Here is a 10,315-nt window from a genome sequence, read left to right as displayed (position 1 = left end):
CCTGCCAGCCATGCATGATATGGGTTTCCAGAAGTGATCTGTGTGTCGATGGAAGACAATCCTCACTCTCTTGCACGGAGACTCCAGTCTCACCATCTGCTATTGTGTGGACACCCAGGTCCCCACTAGTTCAAGTGTCTCCTGCTCAGCCATGGAGACAGGCCTGATGTCTGGGTTGCCTCCACCAGTTCGGGATCTCCCCCTGCAGTTGTGGGCCCTTTTGTCCTGCAAGTGGAAAGAGGGAAATAGTCGTACTTTGCAGAGAGATCAACATGATAGTTCTGCTAGTGGCAACCCCTTGACCCCTACTGGGCTATATAGGTCATCCTCCCATTGGCTCACAGAGGAGTTAATCGGGGTGAGCTGTGAAAGAGGGTGGTCTGTGGCTGAGATGCAGTCATGTATCTGTTGGGAGGAGCTCTTGACTAACTCACTTTGTCAGTGCCTTTGTGTTGCCTCCCTCCTCATGTCCTGTTTCCTCCTGAGTAGCCACATGCAAACCCCTAAAAGGAGAGAGGTATGGACTCTCTCGTGGCATTGGATCCATATTCTGGGGTGACTCCACGGGACTGATCTCCTCTGCGATCTCCATCCAGGCTTGCTGGATCATCAGCAAATTGATGGAAGGTGTCATCGACAGTGCTATCAAGCAGCACTTCCTCAGCAATAACTTTTTCACTGACGCTCACTTTGGGTTCTGCCAGGACCACTCAGCTCCTGGCCTCATTACAGCCTTGGTCCAAACATGGACAAAAGACCTGAATGCCAGAGGTGAGGTGAGAGTGACTGCCCTTGACATCAAGGCAGCATTTGACCGAGTATGGCATCAAGGAACCCTAACAAAACTGGAGTCAATGGAAACCAGAGGGAAAACTCTCCATTGACTGGAGTCATACCTAGCACAAAGGAAGATGGTTGTGGTTGTTGGAGGTCAATCATCTCAGTCCCAGGATATCACTGCAGGAATCCCTTAGGGTAATGTCCTAGGCCCAACCATCTTCAGCTGCTTCATCACTGACCTTCCCTCCAACATAAAGTCAGAAGTGGGGATGTTCACTGATGATTGTACGATGGTCGGCACCATCCGCAACTCCTCAGATACTGAAGTTCCCTGACCAGGATTCTGGCTGTTGGTATAATTGTGATGGGGTAGACTCCTGGATGCCACACAAAAAGTGCTGGGGAAGTTTGGGTGTGCTGTCAGTGAATACATTGATCTTTGTTAATGTCTATCGTAATTGAAGAGCCTCACATTTGGGGTATTGTAGGGTCATGGGCCTTTAGAAACATAACTGAACAGGAAGTCAACACCTTCAGATAAAGAATAGAGAAACTTGAAAAAGGAAAACAAAGTAAGAAATTAAAATCAACATTTTGAATATCATGGCAGAGATTAAAATACTCTCATTTATATATATATATGTGTGTGTATTAGGGGCTGGGATTTTATGAGTCCCATGACATTCCTGAAGCGGGATAAGAAGTTGACGTAACTTCTGCTTTCACCATTTTTTCTGTTTTACACAGAAGTTCATATGTAAATGAATCATGCAGAGATGGGAACAGAAGACACATGGGATTATGCGGCAGGGACAGCCTTTCATCTGATGAAGTGGCTTATTGTTGGCTGAAACATGCAAATATGAGGTTCTCTCTGATGCCCATTGCATTTCTCTCTATGGCCCTTATATCATTGGCATTGTTGTCCTTCTCCTCACCCTTTGCATAGTCTTCATCTGAGGAGGACTGGTGTTCCTCCTGTTCCTCTGCCTGCAGAATGTTGCCGAGTCTAATTGAAAGGTTGTGCAAGGCACAGCAGGCAATGATTATTTGTGATGCTCTCTGTGGCTGTACTGAAGAACCCCTCCAGACTGGTCAAGGCGGCGTAAGTGCAGTTTCAGCGAGCCAATGGTATGTTCGATGATGGCTCTGGTGGATGCGTGAGTGGCATCAGTCTCTTTGGCAGTGCTGGGAGCTGTGAGTTTCTCAGAATGAATGAGTCATGACAGCTCCCTGGGAAACGTGCGCAAACCTGCATGGTTCTTCTCATGTGGTCGCAAAGCGGTTGTGTATTTAAAGAGAGGAAGCCTTTACAATACACAAATACAACAGGCTGGCCCCAGGGAGCTCTAATGGCCACATGAGTGCATTCGATCACTCCTTGCATTCTGGGGAATCCAGCAATGGCACCAAAGACCACAGACGTTGCTGCCTGGCTGTCCTCATCGACAGGTAGAACTGAATTGTAACTCAGTGTAGGGTAATGAATATTCATGATTTGTAAATGAATGCAAAGCTGCTATCCATCACCATGCGGTGGAGAACCCCGGAACGCCACAAACATGTCATCGACTGAATTTCTCTAAAATATCCCACCGTCAGGAAACTGAAAAAACACCTCCCACCCAATTAAATCACCACGCATGCCACCAAATCCACACTTGTAGAGGCCATAAAATTCCTGACGGTGATTTTTGTGTATCTCTGTATTGTATGTGCAGTAATGAAGGGGAGCTGGATTATAGGAGGTGCCCACTTTTAAATGATACATTAACCTGTAGCTTGTTGGCTGTTCAGTTGGTTGCAATTTATTTGCAGAATTCTTGCAGTTTCTTCACCAATATTCCTAATTGATCTAATTGAAACACATAAAATTCTTAAGGTGCTTGATAGGCTAGGTGTTGAGAAACTGTTTCCCTTGGTGAGCTAATCTAGAACACGGGGTCACAGTCTCAGAATAAGGGGTTGGCCATTTACAACCACAACAACTTATATTTATATAGTGCCTTTAATGTAATAAAACGTCCCAAGGTGCTTCCCAGGAGCAAAATATGGCACCAAGCCACATGAGGAGATATTAGGTCAGATAACCAAAGGCTTGGTTAAAAATGTGGGTTTCAAGGAGCGTCTTAAAGGAGGAAAGTGAGGTAGAGAGGCAAAGGGGTGTAGGGAGGGAGTTGCGGAGCTTTGGTCCTAGACAACTGATGGCATGGCCACCAATGATTAAAATCGGGAGTGCTCAAGAGGTGAGAATTAGATGGCCACAGATAGCTCGGAGGGTTATGGAGTTGGAGGAGATTACAGAGATGGGGAGGGGGGAGGTCATGCAGGGATTTGAAAATGAGGATGAGAATTTTAAAATCAAGACATTGCTTAACCAGGAGCCAACGTAGGTCAGTGAGCACAGGGTGATAAGTGAAAGGGACTTGGTATGCATTAAGACATGGACAGCAGAGTTTTGGATGACCTCGGTTTTATGGAGGGTAGAAGGTGTGAGACCAGCCAGGAGTGTGTTGCGATAGTCAAGTCTAGATGTAAAGAAGGCATGAATGAGGGTTTCAGCAGCAGATGACCTGAGACAAGGGTGTCATTGGGCGATGTTATGGAGGCAGAAATAGGCGGTCTTAGTGATGGCGCAAATATGCGGTCGGAAGCTGATCCTGGGGTCTAATGTGACACCAAGGTTGCAAACAGAATGATTTATTCTCAAGCTGTTGCCGGGGAGAGAGATGGAATGGAGTTTGTAGCAGGGATCAAAAACAATGGCTTCAGTCTTCCCAATATTTAACTGGAGAAAATTTCTGCTCATCCAGTACTGGATGTTGGATAAGCAGGCTGATGATTTAGCTACCGTGGAGAAGTTGAAGCTGGTGGCTGCAGTGTACATGTGAAAACTAATGCTGTGTTTTTGGATAATGTCACCGAGGGGCAGCATGGAGTTGAGAAATAGGAGGTGACCAAGGATAGATCCTTGGGGGACACCAGAGGTAATGGTGAGGGAGCAAGAGATACTCTGGCTATGATGAGATAAATAAGAATGGAACCAGGTGAGGTTGAGGACTGAGATGAGGAGAAATTTCTTCACTCAAAGGCATGTGAATCTTTTGAATTCTGTACCTCAGAGAGCTATGGATGCTCATTTGTTGAGTATATTCAAGACAGAGGGCGATAGTTTTTTGGGTGCTAAGAGAATTAAGGCATATGGGGATAATGCGGGAAAATGGTGTTGAGGTAGAAGATCAGCCATGAGCTTGTTGAATGGTGGAGCAGGCTCAAAGGGCCAAATGGCCTACTCCTGTTTCTATTTCATAAGTTCTTATGCTGCTATTTTCTTATGAATGCAAATTAGTTCTTTCCTTTCTTTGCCTGTGTATACTCATTCATGTTAGGGGTATTCAATGAGAACAGAAGCAGTTTTTATTTTTCATTTCCAGTGTACTAAGCTGCCCAGACCCCAATTTAATTTTCAAAAGGCCTTTGATAAGTTACCACACAGTAGGCTCATTACAGAAGTTAGGGAATGTGGAGTCAGGGAATGAATGGCTGGGTGAATAGCAAATTGGCTAACAAATAGAAAGCAGAGAGTAGGGAGAAGGGCAGTTATTCAGATTGGAGGAAGGTAGAAAGCAGTATTCTACAAGGATCCGTGCTGGGACAAAATTCATAATTTACACAATGATTTCCATTTAGGAAAAATAACTTTCATAATTTGCAGATGATATCAAACTGGGGGGTGGGGGATGGGTGGTATATCTAACAGTGACGAGGAATGCAATATAATACAGAAGGCATTGGAAAACTTGCACGCAGGGCACTTACATGGAATGAGCTTTAATATAGATAAATGTGAGGTATTGTACTTTGGTAGGAGAAACAGATATATCACCTATACCTCAGAAAACAAGGATCTTAATGGGGTAGAAAAACAAGTTATTAAAGCAGCATCACAGTTTGGCAAAGCAATTAAAATGCTAATAAAGCACTGGGACCTAATTCTAGAGATACAGGACTGGATTTTAAAAGCCCGCCACCGATTTGAAGGCGCAGGAGTGCTGGCCTTCAGTGGACCCTCAGGATCGCAGGTATGTTCATTCATTCATTTTATGTATTTGAATATTTTAATTGTGGTCCCCAGCAGCAGGTGGGCCGCCACGGAGCATCGCCACCCCCAGGAGGATTGGGCTGGGCCCTCAGGGCATTGAGGTCTGTGGCAGGACTCATCCAAAGCCATCTTCAGGCCTCCCCAACCACGGAACCTGATGCCTGGGAGAGAACAAGATGCAGCCCAGAGAATTCAAAAGTATAGAAGTTATGTTAAACTTACTTAGAGCCCTGGTCAGCCTGCACTTAATGTACTGTGCGCAGTTCTGGTCTCCATACCATCAAAAGGACATAGACGCAATGGAGAGAAGTATAAAAATGTACCAGAACTGAGAGATTACAGTTATTGGGGAAGATTGTACAGATTGGGGTTTCTTTCTTGAGAAAAGAGATGGCTTTGAGGTTACCTAATAGAGATCTTTAAAAAATTCTGTATGGGTTGAACATGGAAGATGTGCAGGGAATGTTTCCACTTATGGGAGAACCCAAATCTAGGGGCTATAAAGCAAAGATGTTACTAATAATTCCAATAGAGAAATAAGGAGAAATGTCATTACTCGAAGAGTGTATAGAATGCGAAATGTGCCACCACAGGAAGTGGTTGAGGCAAGTTACTTAGATGCTAGGCAAGTACATGAAAAAAAAGAGAATAGAAAGATATGCTGAAAGGCTGAGATGAGGTAGATGGAATGGGATAAGACGCCTGTGAAGTATAAACACTAGAGCACAGACTAGTTGCCCGAATGGCCTGTTTTTCTGCTATATAGTCTATATTATTCTAATGGGAAAAAAATGATTAAAAGCAGCTATTGATCAATTTGAAAATCTTCAGATTTTAAGCTGATGTATAAGTAGTGATAATATAATATGTAAGAAAGAGGTTTTTTTTGTAAACACTAAAGGATAGTCTAATGATGGCCATGAAACTATTGTCGATTGTTGTAAAAACCCATCTGGTTCAATAATGTCCTTTAGGGAAAGAAATCTGCAGTCCTTACCTGCGACTCCAGACACACAGCAATGTGGTTGACTCTTAAATGCCCTCTGAAATGACCCAGCAAGCCACTCAGTTGTATCTAACCGCAATAAAGTCAATAAAACAGAATGAAACTGGACGGGCCACCCGCTATCGACCTAGGCATCGGAAATGACAATGGTAAACCCAACCATGTCGACCCTGCAAGGTTCTCCTTACTAACATCTGGGGGCTTGTGCCAAATTTGGGAGAGATGTCCCAAAGACTAGTCAAGCAACAGCCTGACATAGTCATACTCACGGAATCATACCTTACAGACAATGTCCCAGACACTGCCATCATCATTCCCAGGAATGTCCTGTCCCACCGGCAGAGGTGGCGGCACAGTGGTATACGGTCATGAGGGAGTTGCCCTGGGAGTCCTCAACATCGACTCCGAATTCCATGAGGTCTCATGACATCAGGTCAAACATGGGCAAGGAAACCTCCTGCTGATTACCAACTACAGCCCTCCCTCAGCTGATGAGTCAGTACTCCTCCATGTTGATCACCACTTGGAGGAAGCACTGAAGGTGGCAAGGGCACAGAATGTACTCTGGGTGGGGGACTTCAATGTCCATCATGAAGAGTAGCTCGGTAGCACCACTACTGACCAAACTTACTGAGTCCTAAAGGACATAGCTGCTAGATTGGATCTGCGGCAGGTGATGAGGGAACCAACAAGAGGGAGAAACATACTTGACCTCATCCTCATCAATCTGCCTGTTGCAGATGTCTCTGTCCATGTCAGTATTGGTAGGAGTGACCACGGCATAGTCCTTGTGGAGACGAAGTCCCACCTTTACATTGAGGATACCCTCCATCGTGTTGTGTGGCATTACCACCATGCTAAATGGGATAGATTTCAAACAGATCTAGCAATGCAAAACTGGGCATCCATGAGGCGCTCTGGGCCATCAGCAGCAGCAGAATTGTACTCAACCACAATCTGCAACCTCATGGCCTGGCATATTTCCCACTCTACCGTTACCATCAAGCCAGGAGACCAACGCTGGTTCAATGAAGAGTGCAGGAGGGCATGCCAGGAGCAGCACCAGGCATACCTCAAAATGAGGTGTCAACCTGTTGAAGCTACAACAGAGGACTACATGCATGCCAAACTGCATATGCAGCATGTGATAGACAGAGCTAGGTGATCCCATAACCAACGGATCAGATCTAAACTCTGCAGTCCTGCCACCTCCAGCCGTGAATGGCGGTGGACAATTAAACAACTAACTGGAGGAGGTGGCTTCACAAATATCCCAATCCTCAATGATGGGGGAGCCCAGCACATCAGTGCGAAAGATAAGGCTGAAGCATTTGCAACAATCTTCAGCCAGATGTGCCGAGTTGATGATTCATCTCGGCCTCTTCCTGAAGTCCCCAGCATCACAGATGCCAGACTTCAGCCAATTCGATTCACTGTGCGTGATATCAAGAAACAACTGGAGGCACTGGATACTGCAAAGGCTACGGGCCCTGACAATATTCCAGCAATAGTACTGAAGACCTGTGCTCCAGAACTTGCCATGCCCTTAGCCAAGCTGTTTTGGTACAGCTACAACACTGGCATCTACCCTGCAATGTGGAAAATTGCCCAGGTATGTCCTGTACACAAAAAGCAGGACAAGTCCAACCCAGCCAATTATCGCCCCATCAGTCTACTCTCAATCATCAGTAAAGAGATGGAAGCTGTCATCAACAGTGCTATCAAGCAGCATGTGCTTAGCAATAACCTGCTCAGTGATGCTCAGTTTGGGTTCCATCAGGGCCACTCAGCTCCTGAGCTCATTACAGCCTTGGTTCAAACATGGACAAAAGAACTGATCTGGAGATGTGAGAGTGACTGCCCTTGACATCAAGGCAGCTTTGACTGAGTATGGCATCAAGGAGCCATAGCAAAAATGAAGTCAATAGGAAACAAGGGGAAAACTCTCCGCTGGTTGGAGTCATACCTAGCGCAAAGGAAGATGGTTGTGGTTGTTGGAGGTCAATCATCTCAGCTCCAGGACATCACTGCAGGAGTTCCTCAGGGTAGTGCCCTAGGCCCAACCATCTTCAGCTGCTTCATCAATGACCTTCCTTCAATCAAAAAGTCGGAAGTGGGGATGTTCGATGATAATTGCATAATGTTCAGCACCATTCACAACTCCTCCGATGCTGAAGCAGTCCGTGTAGAAATGCAACAAGACCTGGACAATATCCAGGCTTAGGCTGATATGTGGCAAGTAACATTCGCTCCACACAAGTGCCAGGCAATGACCATCCCCAACAAGAGAGAATCTAACCATCCCCCCTTGATATTCAATGGCAATACGATCGCTGAATCCCCTGCTATCAACATCCTAGGGGCTACCATTGACCAGAAACTGAACTGGAGTAGCCATATAAATACTGTGGCTACAAGAGCAGGTCAGAAGCTAGGAATCCTGTGGCGAGTAACTCACCTCCTGACTCCCCAAAGCCTGTCCACCATCTACAAGGCACAAGTCAGGAGTGTGATGGAATACTCGCCACTTGCCTGGATGGGTGCAGCTCCAACAACACTCAAGAAGCTCAACACCTTCCAGGACAAAGCAGCCCGCTTGATTGGCATCCCATCTACAAACATTCACTCCCTCCACCACCGACGCACAGTGGCAGCAGTGTATGCCATCTACAAGAAGCACTGCAGCAATACACCAAGGCTCCTTAGACAGCACCTTCCAAATCCACGACCTCTACCAACTAGAAGGACAAGGGCAGCAAATGCATGCAAACACCACCATCTGCAAGTTCCCCTCCAAGTCACACAGCATCCTGACTTGGAACTATATCGCCATTCCTTCACTGTCGCTGGGTCAAAATCCTGGAACTCCCTTCCTAACAGCACTGTGGGTGTACCTACCTCACATGGACTGCAGCGGTTCAAGAAGGCAGCTCACCACCACCTTCTCAAGGGCAACTAGGGATGGGCAATAAGTGCTGGCCTGGCCAGCGACGCCCACATCCCATGAAAGTATTTGTAAAAACTCAGCTAAAAATTGCTGAAAAGTTGAAAATATTCTATAATTAACATTATAGGAAGTTTGACCTTATCAGATAGATTGTGTGAATTTGTGCTCCCAGCGGCGGGCTTTGCATACTGCGACAGCCTATCAGGAAACTGAGCACAGATCTCTTCAGGTCCATGGAGGTTTTCTACCGATTCATGGATAGAACCCTGTCACGTTCAGGAGAAGTGCAGCGATAAAAATACAAAAATAAACTCGAGTTTATTTTCAAATTAGAACAATTTAAAAAGACTGGTGCATTTTTGCCTTCAACAATCTGGAGGACACAGTCACGTGACAAATACCAGATGCTGCACTAAAATACACATCCATGCCTTCTAAGAGCTAAAACTCATTAACCCGCCTACATCGAAATGAGACAGCTCATCACACAAGGATGTGAGCTATCCACAAAATGAGCTGAAACAAAAACACTCTATGGTCTGGATTTTAAGAGCCCGCCGCTGATCTCGGCGGTGACCTCAAAAAATGGCGGCCTGCACTCATGGGCCGCATGCCAAAGAGCAGCCGCGATCTCCTACCCGGCAGCTCAGTTAAATAGCTGGGGCAGCCCCCACCAGCCCCTAATCATGTGGAGGGGGGCGGGCTGTCCGTCCCCAGCAATTGCGTCAGCTGCCTGTGGGCAGGCACTGGCACCATTTTTAAAAGGTAGCCAGCCCTGCCGGTCAATTTGAATTTTAAAGCAGTATCCCCCCACAAAATTTATATGATTAATTTCTGATGCCCCTTTCCCACCATGCACCACCCCCCCAGAAACAATTACATTAAGTATTTGCCCTTCCCCCAAAACCTTTTAAATCTAACCTCCCCCCACCCCAACCCCACTACGACTGCACAAATTTTAAAGTTCTCCCCTTTATTTAACCCTGTTCCCCGCCGCTCCCCCCCCCCACAACAGCACCGAAGATCTTAACTCCATCCCCCTCCCCACCAGTGTCATGCCACCTTTTCCCGGACAGGGAATTGAAGGCGCTTGAATGCCAGCTGCTGCGCCACAGATCGCGGCGGGCCCAGGAGATTTAAGGTAAGTAAATTTAAATTTCTACATGTCGGTAATTTAAAAATGTAAATATTTAAATCCAGGACCGATCGCCCAGCAGTGGGGGGGCCACCACAGAGCCTTGCCATGGCCGAGAGGATCGGGCTGGTCGCTCCCAGCGTCGTCCTCCGTGGCAGGTCTCTTCCGGAACAATACTCCCACCCTCCACACCACCCCCCCCCGCCACCCCAACGCCACTGGGCCCAACGTCATGGGCTCGGTAAAATCCAGCTCTATGTCTCCAGATACACTTACCACAATAGAATGTGAACTGTCCTCATCTTATCAAAATCAGCTACCTTCAGAAGCTATTGTGCAGCTCAT

The sequence above is a fragment of the Heterodontus francisci genome, chromosome 4 (genome assembly GCF_036365525.1).
Source record: "Heterodontus francisci isolate sHetFra1 chromosome 4, sHetFra1.hap1, whole genome shotgun sequence".
Taxonomy (NCBI): domain Eukaryota; kingdom Metazoa; phylum Chordata; class Chondrichthyes; order Heterodontiformes; family Heterodontidae; genus Heterodontus; species Heterodontus francisci.
Note: the sequence above shows the minus strand (reverse complement) of the source record.